Genomic DNA, 19,328 nt, shown 5'->3' on the forward strand with positions numbered 1-19,328 from the left:
TTTCTGTTTGTCACAGTGGATGAGAATAATGTATAAGAGAGGTGCAGTGATACTAATCTTCCAGCTGAGAGGAGTGTTATTCCATGTCCAACTGTGACAGTTCCTTTTGCAGAGAACAGCAAAAACCTTCTGCTAAAGGACATCAGCTGTTTTTTCCCCCTTAGCTGAGAATGCTTTAGGTGATGAGAGAACTCAATTTGTTTCTTCGAATAAGTTTTTTACTTTGTATGCTCTAAGTAGCAATTCTAATTCAGATCCTGCCCTCTGTATGAAACATTTTCTCCTGTCTGTAAGTGGATTATAGTCTCACAAAAATCAACTAATCAACTCAAAACCAGTCTCACCTCAGCTCCTCACAGCAATATTATATAATGAAAAAACTTGGAAAGGAGAATGAGGAAGAAGATGCCAGATTGTAATCAGAAGCAAAAAAGCATTTGGGATTAGTTTGCGTGGGCACGCAGCCACGGTAGCAAGACTGGTGCACACTGACACTTGGCTGCTGTGCTGTGTTCAGATTTGGAGTGAGGGACGAATGCTGCACCCAAGCAGTGAGTGTGCTAGGAAGGAGCCTTCTGAGTTGTGGTGTCACCATGGCTTCTGCAGGAAAGCACAGAAATTCAACTTTGCAGCCAGTCTTTGAAATAAACAGTGGAATTAATTTTCACTTGACAGGAAACACAGGTTGCAGACTGCTAATTGAAAAACAATGTTCTGGGGATCTTAAAAATTGGTATTTCAAACTGGTAGCTTAGTGTAGCAGTCATTGTGTGAGAAAAGGATGACTTATTCTAAATTCAGTGTTTTTTGAAAATCATTTTAATTACATTATTAAGCCTAACCTCCGCCCCACTGCCCCTATTTCTATTGAATCCATACCTTTTCCTCTCTGAGTCTGTGGCAACAATTAAGTATGGCTCTGTGCAGACATCAGTCATGCTATTGCACATTAATGCTGTAGAAAAATGAAGCTGTTGACAATCAAATACTGAAGCTGTTGACAACTTAAAAACTGTTTTGTTAATTTCAGATTAGCTCAAAACAAATCCTGCTTGCCAAATGGAAACTTAGGACTTTTAAACAAAACAATATGGGTTTGAGGTTTTGTTTGTTTGTTTGTTCTCTGGGTTTTTTTTTCCCCAAAGTACAGTGGTAGTCTCAATAAGAGATGTTCTAAATAATACCTACATATTCAGACTAAACACTGTCCTTTGCACTAGAGTCAAAAACTACATGAAACAAAGTAACCCAAAGGGACCTGGATTTCAACTGAGGGCATTTCTCCTCTCTTTGCTTTTGCCCATTTTTTCCACAATTATTCAGAGTAGGTTTAAACTTCAGAGAACAACAAGATAAGCTAAACAAATAATATAGTTTTTAACACCGTTAAGTTATCCTGTGGAGTTGTGCTAAATGCAGTATCTTAACATCTCTTTTAGAATTGTGGCCTTCAAACAAATACACCATCATGGCTCACCAGTTTTCGTTTGTTTTCACAACACTGATTTCTGCATAAAATGCACAAACCATCGGTGTAGGCAGTCCCTAAATGAACGGTCAGGATGAACTCTTGAGGAAAGGCCACTGTGTATGATCTCATCCTTGCTTTCTGGTTTCCTTTCCTATTGGTGGAAATGGCCTTATTTCACGAAAGCACTGAATAATTTGATTTCTTCTGCAATCTTCGACTGCCTCAGGGGACTCGCTTGGATTACTCAGTTGCAGAATTGAGAATTATGCACCATGCCATACTAGCTGTGTTATTTAGGGTCCTCTGTACTTCTCCTGGACTGCAGATCTGGCAGCTGTGTTAGACTGACAGGCACTCTGCAAGGAGTTTCTTTGACTGAGGAATCTCCAGAAAGATTTGAAAAACACAGTGTCATCTGGCAGTCACTGCTGTGATGCCCTCTGTGATAGTTTCTCACTACCTCAGTGGTTCTTAAGAAGAAATCAGTTCCCATTAGACAGCTTCACCTTGCTATTCTAAAACATGGCTCTTGGTCAAGGCCAGGACGGCTTTAACCAGGTTCTTCACTCAGTTGAAAAAGTTCCATAAACCTCATGTGACATAGTCAGGCCACAGGAGGCACTGGACAATGAAGGTGCTTGATCCTAAGGGTGCATTAAAAGCCACTCAGAAACAGGAAATTATTTGAGGTTCATAGTGCCACCCTCAAACTGTCACAACTTGGAGTACCTGCTGTTAAGAATTTTAGGAAGGGATTTTATTCAATACAGACCTATGCCAGACTTTCCTCTACTAATGTTCCCTTGGGAACAGCTAGCACAAAGAGGTTAGTCTTCCTGAAAGATACGAAAGTTTATCAAAGCATTTCAGTGCCCTTTGGGAGGCTGGTTCAGTCACGAGCACACTGAGGAAGCTTCTCCCTGTCTCTGCAGATCTGCATGTGAACCCAAAGAGAGAGGGCTGGGCAGGGTGCCTCTCAGGTGAGGTCTAGTTCACAGCGTCCAAGAACAACAGGTAGCTGAAGCCAGAAAATTAATTCTCCAGATATGTTGAGAGTTATTTCTACAACTCATTCATTACTGTGTTCTTCCTAACAAATTGATATTCCCTAGGCTTGGGCTCACTGCCATTTTGTATGTCTGTCTATCAAGAAACCATACTCCCAGCTTCTATTCAAAAATTGTATGCATTTTAGGCACCCTCTATTGTTGACTCTGATCTAAGGCTGGCTCTTTATTCTTAACAAATGACCAGACAGCTATAATTATTGCTTTATGTGCCTGATATATTTCATCAGATATAAATCTGTCTGTATTTTAGCTGCAGGCTGATTTGACAAAGGGAACCCAGAAAAACAGATTTGTTTACACTGTTGGGCTGGCAGGCTGTGGATTGCTGGATTGCTTGACTTCTGTTTAAAAAAAAAGTCATTCCATGAAGTGGTTTGCAAAACTACTGCTATGAAGATTCAGAAAGTTAGTCTTTTTTACCGTTAAAAAAATGTTGCACTTACAGCTTGCTTGCTGAAACACGGGGTTTTTTTCTAGTGTAATAGTAGCTCTCAGCACATTCTGTAAAAGGAGAACTTGAAACATCCATTAAAAATAATTGAAGCTGGGGAAAAAATCTGAACAGATAAAATGACTGTTTTTTTACTTCCATAGAAAAAGGCCAAGAAGGACATAATGAGACAACAGACAAAGGAAAGTTTTAAAACATAAAGAGAGTTTGGGATGAGTGTCCCACAGTCAGCCAGATAACCAGGTGACATGCACAAACACTTTGAGTTTGGAGCAAAGATAGCTGGGTTCTGTGCTCCAAGTCAGTTTTCCTTGTGATTTTTATTACTGATCTGTATACTTAACTGATGTATAAAGTCAAATATTAGTTCAATCAGCATGCTGAGTCTTTGACTTCAAATTATTTTACTTAAAATTATTTTATTTCTACCTTTAAATCCAATTACCAAAAATACCTTTTTTTATAAATAAACTCTACTCAATCACTTCTTTGCCCTGTACATACACCATTGCAGTCCAGTGGATCATGTACAATTTTTTCTTTTTCATACACAAAATCTCACTCTGCCTTTTAATAGCCAATGTTGTGCTTCTGTCAATTTACTGCCTAGGAGTGTGGCTGCAACATGTCATGTAGGACAAAGTAGTGGGCTTAAACTGCAACACATTCAGACAAGGAAAAGCCCTGTAAAGATGAGGCAAGCAAAGCCATGGAAGACACTCTCCAGGAAATCTGTGGAGACTCAGTTGTTGGAAATCTTCAGGGACAGATCAGCAAGTCTCTATGAGCACAGTCAATCCCTTCAGGAGCCTTCTGGCACTTGTTCTACTCTTCTCGCTCAGTGATTTCCTGTGGGAAGCCTTGGGTTTGTGCTGACAAAGGAGAGTGCAGAGATGAGAGTTACCTCAGGACTGAGGCTTAAGACAGACAAAGGAGTGACATCCTCACATTGCTGTTGTGCCTCCTGTCCCAAGAAACAAGAACTTCCTCCTACACCTCCCATGAGCAGTCTTCGGATAATCCTTTGAGCACCAGATACTTACTCCTCCCTGTTCCTGCCTCCACCTCAAGCACTTTCCATCCACACCTTCCCCCAGGCACACCAGTCTCTGACAGCCCCTTATGCTCCTTTTCCCTTTCAGATTCATATCCCTCTTCCTAAATGCTCCTCTATGTCTCCCCACCAGGGAGTGTCAGCCCCTCTTTTGAGCCAGAAGGGTTAAATAACCACTACTCATGGGGAGAGCCTGGCCCAAGGCTGCCAGCAGGCAGGCAGTGCACAGGCATCTCCACGTTTTTCAGGCAAAGTCCTTCATCCTCCAGCCTTTTGCTTCTCATGGCAGTGTGAACCTCCAGGGAACCACAGGGGAGGCAAAGAAGGCAGTGGGAGAGGGGAGAAAAACAACATCCCCCAGCTGGTGGTGGTTGCTTTTCTTCACTTTTCCTGTGAATTGAGCATTCCTCATGAAAGTCCAGGTTGTCCTTTCATTTCCTCTGGACATTTCTCTTTAAGCTCTGGCTTGAAGGTGATTAATTTTTAATTGTTCATGGGATTTTGTTTCCTAATACTTTGCATTTTTATAGACAGCTCTGTGAAAGAATCTTAAAGCACTTTCCAAATGACAAATTAAGGCTCTCAAAAACTGCATGACATGGAAAACAAAATAATGAGGAAAGGGAGACCAAATCACTTACCTCTAGCTGAACAGTTAGTCCTCAAAATACCCAGGAGGAGAATCCCAGCTTCTCTACTTACTCTTGTGTTTTAATGTTGCTTAAAATACAATGGATGTGAAACTGCAATAAAATTTCTTCTTCAATAATTGTGGTGAATCATGGAGTGGTACTCATTATACTGTCATTGAGAGGGCTTCATGCAGCCACTGGAGCAGGTCTACAGACCAAATACCACCTTCTAAAGCTTTATCCATTATTACTTTCAAAACAAAGTCACACTAAAGTATCTCACTCTCATGAAATGTGTGTGTATACATATATATGTACACTATATATAGTGAAGGAGCATAAGGGGCTGTCAGAGGCTGGTGTGCCTGGGGGAAGGTGTGGATGGAAAGTGCTTGATGTGGAGGCAGGAACAGGGGGGAGTAAGTATTTGGTGCTCAAAGGATTATCCGAAAGCTGCTCATGAGAGGTGTCGGAGGAAGTTCTTGTTTCTTGGGACAGGAGGCACAACAGCAATGTGAGGATGTCACTCCTTTATCTGTCTTAAGCTATGGGTCCTACTAATTCATTGAGAATATAATGTAAAAAGTAGACATTTTTTAAAAGTTACTTTAGCAACTTTTAGGCCAAAATCTTACCTTACAGTAAAACCATGTTAGGGAACATCAGATTCAAATCCCAACTTCATGGCTTGGGAGCCTCTTTTTAGGATAAAAGCAAACGCGTATCATGATCAGTTCTGCCCTAACAGACTAAAGTGCAGGACATTTGCTGTTCTTGTCTCTAAGGCACCTGAACTACTGTTCTTCCCCCTTCCCAGCCAGGTGGAGCTGCCATTGCACACAAGCTAATTGCTGTCATAAAGATAGCACTGTTAATTAGAGCTGGAATAGAGAACATGCTGTATACAAAGTAAATGGAAGCTCTGATAATTAAGTAATTAACAAAATTTGGGTGGTGTCTACTGCAAACAAGAACATGTAAACATGAATCTGACCAAAGTCAGCAGTAGATGTAGCAAAAGCCAAATAAAAATCACCAGTTCAGTTGTTTGCTGGATTATTTAGGCACCACGTATAGTCAAGATACAGGTGTATTCCCAAGTATTTATTCTTGCTTTTCCTTTCCCAGTTCATCAACTTCACAAATGAAAATTTTCCTTTTAATATATTTGGGGGGCTTGGAAGAAGTCAGTCTGATAAATTATTAGAGCTGCATTTTGACTTCACGTACTATTTAAATTAGTAAAGGAAGAAGAGAATTAAACATACAATTGAGCTGTAGGAAGAAAAGTAGAACAGCCACATCTTTCTACAGGAAAAGAGTAACAAACACGAGACAGAGGAGCTAAAATTGGAGCGGTACATCAGGGTGGGTGTAATCATGTTCACCTACTGCAAGTCAGAAAGCTCCTTCAGGCACCAGGTATCTGCTCCTCAGCTGCTAGTGACAGCTCTTCCTAGCTCTGCCCTGATGCCAACTCAAGGCAGGCTTAATCAATCTTTTGAAGGATGTAAAAACTGCCCCAGCACCAACATAGCACAGAAGAAATTTTACCAGAGAGCAGGAAAAACCTCACTTGTCACAGTCAGACCTCGGCTGCCCACTCCCTGATGACAATCCTTTGCAGAGGAAGGCTCCAAGCAGTGTCACAGTCTCCCTGCTGTTAGACGCACGTCAGTCAAGTAGTTACTGCCCCATGCAGCTTATGGGACCGTACTGGTGTTTTTAGTCTTCTGACAGATTGCACCAAAGTGCAGAGCTTTCAAATGGCGGCCAAATAGGAATTTGTGGTGGTCATAGCACTCTGTGCAGGGTTTTTAAACCACCACACAGCAATGCCTGGTTTTGGAGGAAGTTGAGTCCATTCCCACGTGTCGTTGGCAGGGTACGGCACTCCTGCCTGCTAGTGGAATCATCAAAGATGTTACTTAGCTGGTTTGTTTGCTCTGAGAAACTTCTTTTACTTAGCTGTCTTTTCAGAGTCCTTGCGTATAAGATGAGACTTTTAAAGCAGAAAACCCAATTTAAGTTGTCTTCCCAAGAAATTTTAGTGCTGACTCCTAAAATGCACATCGTGTATGCATATGTGAAGCAAGAATGTTGTGTATTTGGTGGAACAAAATGCCATGGCACTGCTGGCATGCACATTTCCCTTGAGAGTTTTGTTCCTAGTAAAGCTGTTGATCAACAAGCAGCAGCTTGTACAGAAATCACTGCAGCTGAAGCACTAAGCATGCCACTGACACTGGCAGGACCTGTTGCAAGTTTAGGAGCATTATCTGAAGCTGTCACACATGTGACCCCATTGCAATTCCTTCTGCTGTGAACATGGTTTACTCAACACTCTGAAAATGCACTCCTCCATAGTAATAAAATGTACTGCTTCATTGCCACACAAACTGGCATAAATTATATTAATTTTTTATCATGTTTATTATTAGCATTGTATTACAACAAAACCTGTGCCTGGCTAAGTGAGTGCAGCACAAATTCAAGGAAAAGCTGCAGGACATGAATAATTCTAACTGATAGAAATCTATCAGCAATGGTAAATGCTAGTCACCTCTGAGAGAGACAACACATGAGCTGTTGAAGATCTGATCACAAGAACTGTGCATGTCAAGAATACGGTTTTTATTCTGTAAGAATTGAAGGGGTTTTATTGTATCGTAATTAAGTAAAAGTCTGTCTCTCAGAGATACCTGTTAACCATAAAGCAGAATAGATTCTCTGTGTGTGTGAATTGCTCCAAGACACCAGATCTGTTGCCTGCTGCACATCATCTGTAATTAGCACTTAACAGGAGATTATTAGTAGGGCAATTTTCTCTTGATACTGCAACAGGTATTGCTAAAACATGTGCCAGAAACATAACAGTTTCTCTATAATTATCCATTTTCTTTTATTTTTGTAATAGAACAACTGGGTTGTTTTTTTTTTTTTTTCAAAAGCAAGTGGATTATCTGGTCTTCGCATGAGTTACAATTGGACTAAAGGGGAAAGTGCTTGGTAGTTACTGGCAATATAAGTCACATTTAAAATCTGGTGCCAAACAGGTCTTCCTGGTAAGGTGTAATCTATGATAAACAGAAGCAGAAGAAGCACAGAGTGAAATGAAATTTAATGCAATCAGTCAAGCAAAAAAGGCAGATGCTGCTTATGTTCCTGTCTTCTAGAGTAATGTATGCACGTGCCATAGATGTACAGATGATATTATTTCTACAGGCCAGAAAGAATCAGCATAAGTTAAGAAATAATGCATGTATAATATAGCCTAAAATGAACCACTGCCCTCAAATACTGTGAAGTTGATTTTGAAATATTTTGCTGAAATAGTATTTCCTCTTAAAAAAGAACTGACAACAAATCTGAGCCTCAGCAGACAGTTCGAGGCACTCAGATGTTGGATGAGGAGGTAGAAGCTCCAAGTTCTGCCACTGCAGCATGACCTTGAGCAAGCTGTTCCTCCTTGTCTGACTTTTGTTCCCTGGGGTGTTTATGCTGGCAGTCCCTAGGCACAAGAACTGTCTTTTACGATGTAATACAAAGACAAGTTTAGTAAAATAATCCCTTTCCCTCACCACCCTCCCCCCATCCAGTGATCCCACCAGTCTTTAGCTATTACTTGTATCTGTATTTGCGTTTCACAGTTTCTTTTTAGACTCCTCTTACGTTATTCCTGTGCCTCTTCCATAGCTCCTCTGAAGGGATTGAAAATTCAAACGTAAATTATTGAAAAAAACAGTTAGGCAGGGATCTTTACCGAGATGTATTCGTGTGGATTTGCACTGGCAGAAGGATGCACCTGGAAGTCTAGAGTGCTAAAGGGAATTTGGCTCACAGGATAGAAACCCAAAGGAGGTTTGTTTTAGCAGTGAGTAGTTCACCCTGCTGGAAGTGTGCAATATGTATGAGGGAGTACTACACAAAGATGTTTATTTCACTTTTTTATGCATTCACATAGCTTCCTAGCAGATGTTTCATATAAAAATGTCTCGGGAGCTGACATGTTGGTAAAGAGCATTTTTGAAGGAAAGCTCTTACTACACCAGTGATCTGTGTCCTACAGAGAACGCTTGCCTCAGTTACAGCAGTTTCGGATTGCAAGGTAGAGAAAAGGTATTAAAATATATTTTTTAAAAGATTTCTTTGCTATAGAAGAACAGAGCCAAGTGGTTTTGAACAAAATAAAATAATGTTAAAAAGTGGAGCCTTCAATTGGAAACTCTTGATCTTGATAGTAGAATAGTTTGGGGTTTTGTACCTGGATGTGAACTTGGATTTGCATGTTTTGCTTGTCAGAACAGTATTTTTAGCTGAGGAAGAGGAAAAACAATGAAATAACTTCACTGAAATTTCATAAAATCAATTCCTAAGCCTTCTTGAACCTCAGAGTTAGTCAAATTCAGTTTGCTTTAAACCACAAACTGTACAACTTCTTAATGTGTTTTGGTGGGGAGGCAACAGTTTGTATTTGACAAAGGCTTTTGTTCCAGTCGCATTTTCTGAGCTTCTGGCATTCCTTGGGTGGCTTTTCCCTCTCTTCTGGATTAAGTGAAAGAAATGCAGGCTCCTGTCCCACTGCCAAAGTTCTAACTGCATCCAGGCTCCTCCCGCATACACAGACCAGAACTGGTAGAAGGGGACAGAAAACACTGCATCCTGCAATGAAACTGTCAACAGTCTCCAGCCTTTCAGAGCTGAAAACTTTTGCAGCCCCTACACTTTGAATTCATGAAACACATGATGACTTGGTAAAATTATGCTGGTTTGAATACTTATTTTTCAAAGGCTGTGGCAGTGAATATTCTACAAAACAAACAAATTTTTTGCTCATAGTCTACTTTAAAAAGGGGGTGAGGGAGGCAATACCTGTCCAAGCTGCTGCGTGTGATGTGGTTGCAAACACATTAAAAAGAGAGGCATTTTCTCTAGTGTCAGAAAATGTGAAATTTAAGAAATACACTGATACAACACAGCAAATTATCTCAACTGAGTTACTCTAGAGTTACCCTGGTTTAACTTGAAGCAGAAATCAGAACAGAAGTTGACTTTCAATTACTGTCAGGGAAAATTCATGATGGTGACTGAAATATGCAGAAAATTCCACGTAAGTGTGATGAGACAAAATCCTGTCAACTTGTGCTGCATCAAAAACTGTAAACATGTCATGGCAGAGAGACAAAACTACATGGATTAGCACAGCTCACCACTTGTTCCTTCCAAATCATTTTTCAGAATACTGTTGTGCACATTCAGCCCACTTCTGCTACTTCTGTGGGAACAGAGTCAGATCCTACACCTCTGCAAGAAGTTATTTCTTTTTTAAAGCTCCAGGTGTGGATTTAGGTGATGTTTTCAAGTTTTCCAATGTGTTGTTCTGAAAAGGATGAATGATACAGCAGTTTCTGACTCCAGTGGCATGTTTTCAGATGTGCATGTGGAAAATGAGGGAGTGACCAAATATTGGAGTGTAGGGAAAAAGAGAACGTGGGGAAAACATTCAATTATTCAGGCAATTTCAAAAGATGTTTGCAATTATTTTGAAAGGCCTATCATACACAACAGATATGGATTTATTTCATAGGCATCCCCTTCATTGCCTGACAGAGTGCTGGTTACGTGGTTTTGTTGCTCTACACACTCCCAAAGTATTAGAGATACACTGATTTCTGCACAAGAGCTTGGATGGATTAGAAATCAGAAAATAAGAAATCAATAACCAGCTGCTGAATATAACTTCTAATATACCCAAAGATTAAAAAAAATCTGTGTAAGAGAGAGGCAGAGAGAAACATCATGGTTTTAGGGTTACAAGCTAAAACCTGCTTTCATTTTTCTCTGACATACAGATGTGTTCAACTAAGCCCTCATCCATTTTTGTCAAGTATTACAAATGTTGTTGCAAGGAGCAATGTTTGAGTCCACAGGACATGAATATTTCACTAGTGACTGGTAGAAGCTGAGAAAGGTGTAACAGTGGTCTTGAAAAAGGACAGTGACAGAGGTTCCTTTTTGACCCACCGAGAGGTGATTTCAGCTCACTATTTTCTGAGCAGTGAAAGTCTAGTAAAATCCAATCTTGCCCCAAAGTCCATCAGAGCCAGAGGAAAGAACTGTTGATTTCAGTAGGTTGTTTGTCTGACTCTTCTCAGACAGGAAGAGAGGAGACCAGGAAGAAATGTCTTTCCAAAATTTGCCACTAAGGGCTGAACCTTAGAATAACATCACTGAAAATGACAACTAAATAAATAAATAAATAAATAAATAGATAGATAGATAGATAGATAGATAGATAAATAAATAAAAGGTGCTGGTTTTGCTGAAGATGATAAAAGTTACAAAAGTGTGGAAAATAAATAATGGTGTATATAGGTGTGGACTTATTTTCTTAGAATTTATTCCATGATATCTTCCTTGTTACAATGAATTTCTGCATAAAAATAAGACTTATATTTTTGTTTGTTTGTGAGTGAAATTCTTTCTAGAGGAAAGTTTCTTTCTGTTCGCTCACTGCTGCCTGATGATAAAGCAAGTTGCATGATTTATAACGAATACTGCAGGTCGAAGAGAATATTAAAAGAAAAAGAGGGGAGGGGAGGGGAGGGGAGGGGAGGGGAGGGGAAGGGAAGGGAAGGGAAGGGAAGGGAAGGGAAGGGAAGGGAAGGGAAGGGAAGGGAAGGGAAGGGAAGGGAAGGGAAGGGAAGGGAAGGGAAGGGAAGGGAAGGGAAGGGAAGGGAAGGGAAGGGAAGGGAAGGGAAGGGAAGGGAAGGGAAGGGAAGGGAAGGGAAGGGAAGGGAAGGGAAGGGAAGGGAAGGGAAGGGAAGGGAAGGGAAGGGAAGGGAAGGGAAGGGAAGGGAAGGGAAGGGAAGGGAAGGGAAGGGAAGGGAAGGGAAGGGAACTAAATAAACTGCATCAGCTACTGCTGCGAAGTAAAACACTATCTTCTTGGTCCTTTATCTCCAGAAGCTGGCTAGCTCTTATTGTGGCCTTAGTTGATAGGTTGGCATTACAGGTGATCTCCCTAAACCCTAGGGTAGGCTGAAAGAGAACAAGTTGACAGGCAGTTCACAAATGCATATTTGTACCCATCTATAAATACATTTGATATTTGCAGTGGTCACTGACTTCAAAGCAAGGTTGTTCTATTAACACATGAAGTTTAAAATAAGAATCCCTTTTGAGCCACAGTAAAGGGCATATTATCATTCCTATCAGAAATACATGCAAAGGCTGATTGTACAACCATTTTCATTAACATAAGACCTTTAATAAACCTCTCTTAAAAACAAGAAAACATGCACAGCATGTGGAAAGCTTTTCTCTGGGTCTCTAACTTAAACATTTTACCTCCTTTTGTCTCTTGTTTTCCCAGAGGTGTTGGCAGCCCGGTGAGAGGAAGGGTTACATCTGCTTCAGAACAATATGAGATCTTGACTAGAACAGCTGCCTGAAGGCAGATCTCAGCAATGCTGTCTTCTCTCTGAAATATGTGGCAATTCTAGTTAAAAACTGACAGGAGAGTTGATTACCCTGGCAATTCAAATCTCAAGTAACATCCGCTACTAACTTTGTAACAGTACAGTAAGCAGCAATGCTGCCCGCACCCTTGTGCTGGCTTCTTATGTAAGGACCAGCCCCACCTGGCAGAACTTCCCTGGTCAGGTTCACAGTTACTAGTTGTGCAAAACGGTTCCTTTTCATGAAACAAACTATCAGAAGGATTTCATGTCAATTTTTCTTCCATTTAAAGACAATAAAGAAAACATGCCAACTCAAAAGCATGCAAATTCTCCTTTTCAGAAACTCTTATGCTAATTAAAAGTCTAGACAAATTTTAAAAAAATGGTCATATAATTAAAAAAGGTAACTCAAATAACAAGGAGAAAGGAAACGAAAGTCCCTCTAGTCTAGATTTGCTCATTGGAGCACTTAGGCAGAACCTTTTACCCTTTCAGCTGCCCGTGGTCCAGGTTAACAGAAACCTCTGGGTTTACTTTTACCTTGGTGTCTACTATCAGTTTCCTTTTCCCCTTCAAGAGTAAAACTGCTTCTCTCTTACTGGTTTTTGTCACAGATTCTATAAAATCTGACTTCAGTTAGAGCATGTACAGAATCTAGTAAAAGAATGTGAAATACATGGCACAATAATGTGAAAGTACATGAAAAGAGTTTAACAGAGTGCTATTTAACACACAGGATGAGAGTCACTGCCAATAAACCTCACTTACAAGGAAGATAGTTGTTGTCTGAATTCCAGTTCTTCCAATTCTGGTGACTCCTGAGGGACGTGAGCACCTTACAGAAGGTGGAAAATCAAAATAAAATCAAACTTTTAGAAGAGGAACCATGACTGTATCCTTGAAACAGATTTAGTTTCCTTGGAACAGATGCTGAATACTGTTCCAGCCTGAATACTGTTTCCATAAAACATCAGTGTTTCCCTACAGGATTCTAAATTTATTTCCAGTTTTAGCATCTAGATCTTCAAGGATAAAAAGGGAGGCTGCCAAAATTGCCTCCAGGCTGTGTTTTCCACGGAAGTACTTTGTCTGGCTCTATTCATCGCTTTTCAGGTGCTTAGCTACAGTACCCACTCATTAAAATGTCTAGTTCTCACTGTTAAAACCCTACCCTGACTACCGTATTTTCTACACTTTTCCCAGTCCTTTTCTGGAATCTTCATACTCGGAGCCTCATGACTCCTTCCTCAACACCTCTCATGTTTGCCAGATCCAGGGAAGTTTCTGTTCCTGTCCCTGTACTCATCCAGGAGCGTTTTGTTTCAGCTCTTTCAGCTTCTGAATTGGGGTCTAGTGGCTCCTTGACCTGTATGTAAGGTGTTCTCAAGCCTTTACTGTTCAAAGGTGCAAAATACTACAAGCTTTGAGGTGGATGTGAATTCCTTAGTCTTTTCAGTATACTTATGGATTGGGTGTTTGTTGTGTTGTTTTGTGTGTGTGTTTGGTGGTGGTGGTTTGGTTTCTTTATTTATTTATTTATTTATGTATTCTTCAAAGGTCTGTTTTTCAGACTTCATAAATTTCTGCAAGTTATTTTAATAATTTTTTGACTTGATTTCTCTATCCAGAAAAAAAGCTCAACCAGATGTAAAGTCTTAGTCTACCTTTTTTCTCCCTGGCCTGCTTAGCAATGACGCTTTGTGTAGCAAGGTTTTATTTTTGGCTTGAGAAAAGCGGATAGGGATGTTGTTGTTCATGTACATATTACATAGGTTTAATGAGCTCCCAAGCTCGGTTGGGCTAAACTACGAACTCCTCTGAGTGGTATGAGTAAATCTAGTATGCAAGTCCATTTTATTATAACAACTATGACGTAGTTGTGCTGCCCAAATTAGACCGTGAAAAAACCTCAACTTCAAACATCTTCTCCAGAAAGAGAAACAATAACCATTTCAGAATGTATGATGTTCTTTTACTGTCGCTAACCCCCAGAATATTTCTAAAAATTAGGAAAACTACCTAAAATACAGAAAATTATCAGTCAAATCCAAACTGAAGTTTGCTGTGCCGGCTCAAATAGAATTATTCACCGAACTAAAAATAATATTTGCCAAAGTTGAACGGTTTAACAAGGCCAGTTTCTTGAAGCTGGTAAAGAATAATGAAGAAAACTGGGTGACAGAAATAAGAAGAGCTACTTTAAAAATATGCTGTTAGATGCCAGGCAGCACAGCCAGGCAGTTACATGGAGAGTGTCTTCATCCAGTAAATAATCGGAAATATGAAATACGAAACTGCTTACCAAAAAAAGGACAAAACTTCGTGACAGAGTAGAATATTCATTAACATTTATATTGCTGCCTTCCCTAACCTTAAATAATCTCCAAAATACACAAGCACTACTGATACCAACTTCTGTCTGTTATGCTGTGTAGAAGAAATTCCCTGGGGACTGAAACAGTCGGTGGCTGTGGGTGCTCCATGTGCTCCCATGCAAAAGGGATCTTCAGCATTCAGTATGGACCCTCTACCACCTTTATGAAACCTAGTTACCTTTCAGTGGACCACAGCTCAAATCCTGGGTAAATTCAGACTTAAATATGCAACAAAATTGTAACCTTCTCTCAGGTCTTGGCTGGCAATTTGCTCTACTCTGCTGGGCCTTGCCAGCTAATGGCTTACGGTCAGTTCTTCCCCGCTATTGCTCTCATTCATTGGGTAATCCCTCTCAATGGTACTTTGCTGCACTGACTGCATTCTCGAGAAACATATGGTGCTAAGCAAGGATTAGTCACCTTTCTTCATCTCTACAGGAAACCTTTTCTTCTTTTTCAGATTCTACACTGTCCACAACTTCTTCGCAGCTAATTCTTCACAGAATTAGCGAGTAACTTGTCTGCCAGGCACACTGGATGTAACTGAACCCAAACCACCCTTTTTACAGCATTTTAATTAAAAAAACACCATTCCTTCAAGTTTAGAGTGTACCTGTTTTTAACAGATATGCCAAAAGATTTGCCAAGTAGAAACATAATTTAACAGACCCAGGCTTCTCTGTTCAGCTTCCTATAAGATCATAAAACACACCCATTATCCTGAGCTTTACCTTTCTGGTCCTGCATGCAGCCAAAGCGCCAGGCTACCGGGCTACAAAGCCAAACAGCATCCAGACTGAGATGAAGAATGACAGTAATATATGTGGCTTACTAATAACTAGTAAAAGGAAGGGGAGAAGATACTCTGGCTGGCTAACACAAATTAAATTCACTCTTGGACAAAAGGTATTGCAGCTAAAACAAGGTAGATGCAAGGCAGAAAAGATAGTGCTTTTAGGGTAACATTAAAGAGCGTGAAGGTTAATTTGTCTTTAGGGAAATGCTGAAGGTCTTGAATTGGTCATTTCCGGGTTTAAGCGTGAAGGCTCTGACGCTAAAGACTTCAGTGAACATCAATGGCTTTTGGTTGTGATTTTCAGCATCTGTATTCCCTGGAGACTGCGTACTGCACGTCTCATAACAGGTGTATTAACTCATTCCCAATATAATTTTTTTATTAGTATTTTTATTAATTTAAATCAGATATGTGCTGAGGAGGAAGCTCTTTTAATCCTGCTCTCATAAAGCTGGCTGTATTATATTACAATCTAAAGAGAGCACTCAGTTTACAGCTTGTTAACAAGCTAACAAGCAAAATTTTACATTCTACAAGCTCCTTATTAAAGTAGTAAATTAATTAGCTTGCCCAGACAATAAAGGTCCAAGACCATCAGCTAATATGAACTTAATTTTGCTTGTGGTTCAAACACAGCCATGTGTATTCCCATGACAAAGCTTTCATGGTCAGGTTAATGGGTGCCAGGACTGCATTTCTGCTTGGTCTCTCTTCAGAAAAGTACCATTTGTCCTGTTTCCCTTTGTCTCTCAGTAGGAAGAACTGCTTTGGCAGAAACAATAAAATATGGGCTAGTTAAGCAGTGAAATATTTCTGCTACTATTGTTACTATATCATTAGTAGTATTTATTCTTTTCTTATTACATACCCTTTTACTGTGTTCATCACTGTGACTGGCATTGCTATTTCCACTTGTCATTTACAAGTAAGCGACAATCACCACCAGAAACCCCAGTTACCACTGGAGTAATTCTGTGCTGCTATAAAACCACTAGGTAAGTAATAATTTTCTTCTGTAGGAGAGAAGGTTCCTGTATTTGGCTCTCAGTAGTCAGCAACTTGATTAATCCTTTATCTCCTTCCACAATTTTTATACCATTTGAGAGAAAGTTTCTCTCTTGTAATGAGTGGAATACAGGATTGAACTACACCTTCTATTCCTGTCTGGAATTTCAAAAGTTTATCCTTGCTTCTGCTCTGCCCATATCTATTACTAGAATTTCTCCTACATCCTACAAAGCACAAGATTGTTTGTACCAGTGTTCTGGCCAAAGCCTCCCACCACTTTTTCCACCCTTCCTCCCCCAATTTTTATTACTTTGTCTCTTAATTGTTTTCCAAAATCTGTTGTTAAGAACATAAAACTCTGACCTCAGCCTGAACCTTGCATTTGAAAACCAAGGCTGTTCATTAGCTTCATGGAAACACATTTTTCATACAAAGCAGGGAAACCAAGTAGCCATGCAGCCCAAGTTTGGAATGAGACATGGCTGGTTTATTGGCAGATGGCAAACAGAGGAGCAAAGGATTATAGAAATCCCATGTATTCTGTGTGAAACAGAGGCATGAAATTTATAACCTATTAGCATCTGAAACTTCCACAAAGCTGAGAAAACCTACTGGAATCCAGCTCATTTAAAATTTAATGGTGTTTTCCTGTATTACAGATATTGTATAGGTAGGTCAGAGTTAAATATATTATAGGATTCCAAACTGTAGACATTAGTGGAAACAGACACTAAAATTCAGAAGGGGGTATCGTTTCCTAAATGAGGACAAGAGCTAATCAATCCATGTCTTTCTAAAATCTAATTATAAAGTCTAAATACTTTATGGATAAGAGATGTATATAATGCCCAAGCTGTTTAGCAATTGGAAACATACCTCAGGTGATAGCTTTACTAATGGGTTTTCAGCTTCACACAGTCCGATTGTGGCTACAAAGTTCTAGAACAACTCAGTGTTTGCTTATTCAAAGACAGAAATACTGGTAGGTTTGTTTTTTTTTTTTTTTCTTGAGGTCTTAAGCCAATTTTGGTAACACATGAAAATTTTCTTCTTCATCTAAAAGGCAGGCAAATAAATAAGATTTTCCCACCCAAACCATTTATAATTTACAAATATGCTGGGGCAGGAAAACATTTTGTACTTGCTGGCAAATCCAGTTCCCTAAGTAGTTATGCCAGGCTCGATATGAAAAGCTTGTTGAAGCCCTCTCTTATCAAGTCTAGAAAAATTCTGCATGGCCAGCCCAGGAAATCACATGCATGCACTTCAAAAAATGTAACCAGGGGCTTCAGGACCATCCACAGGCTCTGCAGCCTCTTCCATGATCACTGGCCTGCAGATGATCCAGATTACTGTCACCCAAACTGCTCTGCCTTCCTAGTTCAGGTGCTGTGGGCCATCAATGTCAGCTCCCACTTGCCTCTGACTGTGCAATTGGCAGCTGCTTTTCCCTGGGGTTTGCTACATGATAGATCTGTGATATCAATTAATTCATAACTTCTCTACACAGTCCTTGAATGCTCATACCAGACAGTTCAGGATTTGGCATTGCACATTTCTTCAACCGCCCCTGCGTCTGAAGCCTGAAGATGTTGGACAGCACAAAATAATGCAGATTTATCAAGACTGTGATTCTCATGGGAAACAACCAACTTGCCTCTCAGCATGCCAGCCTCTTCTTTTCAAATATCTTGATGTAAGACATGGATCTTTATGGCCGCCCAACACTGAGATATAACACAAACAATGTTTGAAGGGAATAGCACAGATTGCCTCAGATATCTCTGCTAAGATTACAATTCATTAACAAGTGTCTGCCCAGAAGCATCTGCACTTAGCATCATCTCTTCAGGTGACATAGAAATGTCCCAGATTTCGGCACTGTCAGAAGTGGGGCAAGAGCCCTGTAATTTAGGAGGAACAGAAATTGCTGAAGGCTGTTTTAAATTTACTGTAACCCTTTTTTTATATATATTTTCCAAAAGCTAATTAAATAACCAGTGAAGACATAAGAACTAGGATGAAAAGCAAAATGCAATTAAATGTTGAGGTAACTGCCATGTTGCATCTGAATTAGAAAGAATTTATGTTGATTGTTCTGTTTGTCAGGCAAGGTTCAAAAATAGATTAGAAGGAGAAAATTGTACACTCAGTGGGCAGCAGATGGATGTCCTTGGAAGAGTTTGGCTTATGTAGGGATAGAAATACATTTGAACCTTGACTAATGAGAATAAAGGAGGCAAGAAGATGTGATTGAAAGGTAGCACTTGTTTAACAAATATTTTATAGGTAAGCTACAAAAGGTTGGGAGCATATATCAAAATAATTGCATCTGTAACATCAGGAAAAGAGATGCTTAAGTTTAGAAATGTTGTTTCCTTAGTCAAGAGAAGAAAAATCCTACTTTTAAAGGAAGAATTAGTGATGAAACATGGTACAAGTGACAAATGAGAAACCAAGATCATGTCAGATTCTTGCAGTCAGTGCATGTTCACAAAGAAAGCCATTTGTACACATTTTTAAATTTATCTTTCTGTTCCTTCCATGCCAAATTAAGTACTTATAGTGAGAATTTAAAGAACTAAAATCCAGTTACGTCAACAAAGAGTCTTTCAGCTTTGGCACACTTTGCTCTGTGATTGGGTTCTTTGCTTTCAGTAGGAACTTTGGCTTCTTTATGGTGCTCTGCACATATCTTGACAACACCTTGGTGATATGTACCCTCTAAGGTTAAGAAGGCAGTTTTAATTCTGTGTTCACTGTATATTAAGCTTGTGGTTTTCAGCAGAGATGGACTTCTGTATTTTCTTTAAGTGGGTATGAATTGGTGTAGGCACTGGTCTGACATCATAAGTCACTTGACAGAGAGTATTGTGCACAGAAGAGAGAGGAAAGAAAAGTTTCTATCAGAGTAGAATTTATAAATGGTCTGAAGATATCTTTTTCATTTCATCTGAGATGCCCCTTTTTATCAAAGGTAATTAAGTTGGGTTTTTAAAGTTTTTGGC

This window comes from Patagioenas fasciata, chromosome 1 (genome assembly GCF_037038585.1).
Source record: "Patagioenas fasciata isolate bPatFas1 chromosome 1, bPatFas1.hap1, whole genome shotgun sequence".
Lineage (NCBI taxonomy): Eukaryota > Metazoa > Chordata > Aves > Columbiformes > Columbidae > Patagioenas > Patagioenas fasciata.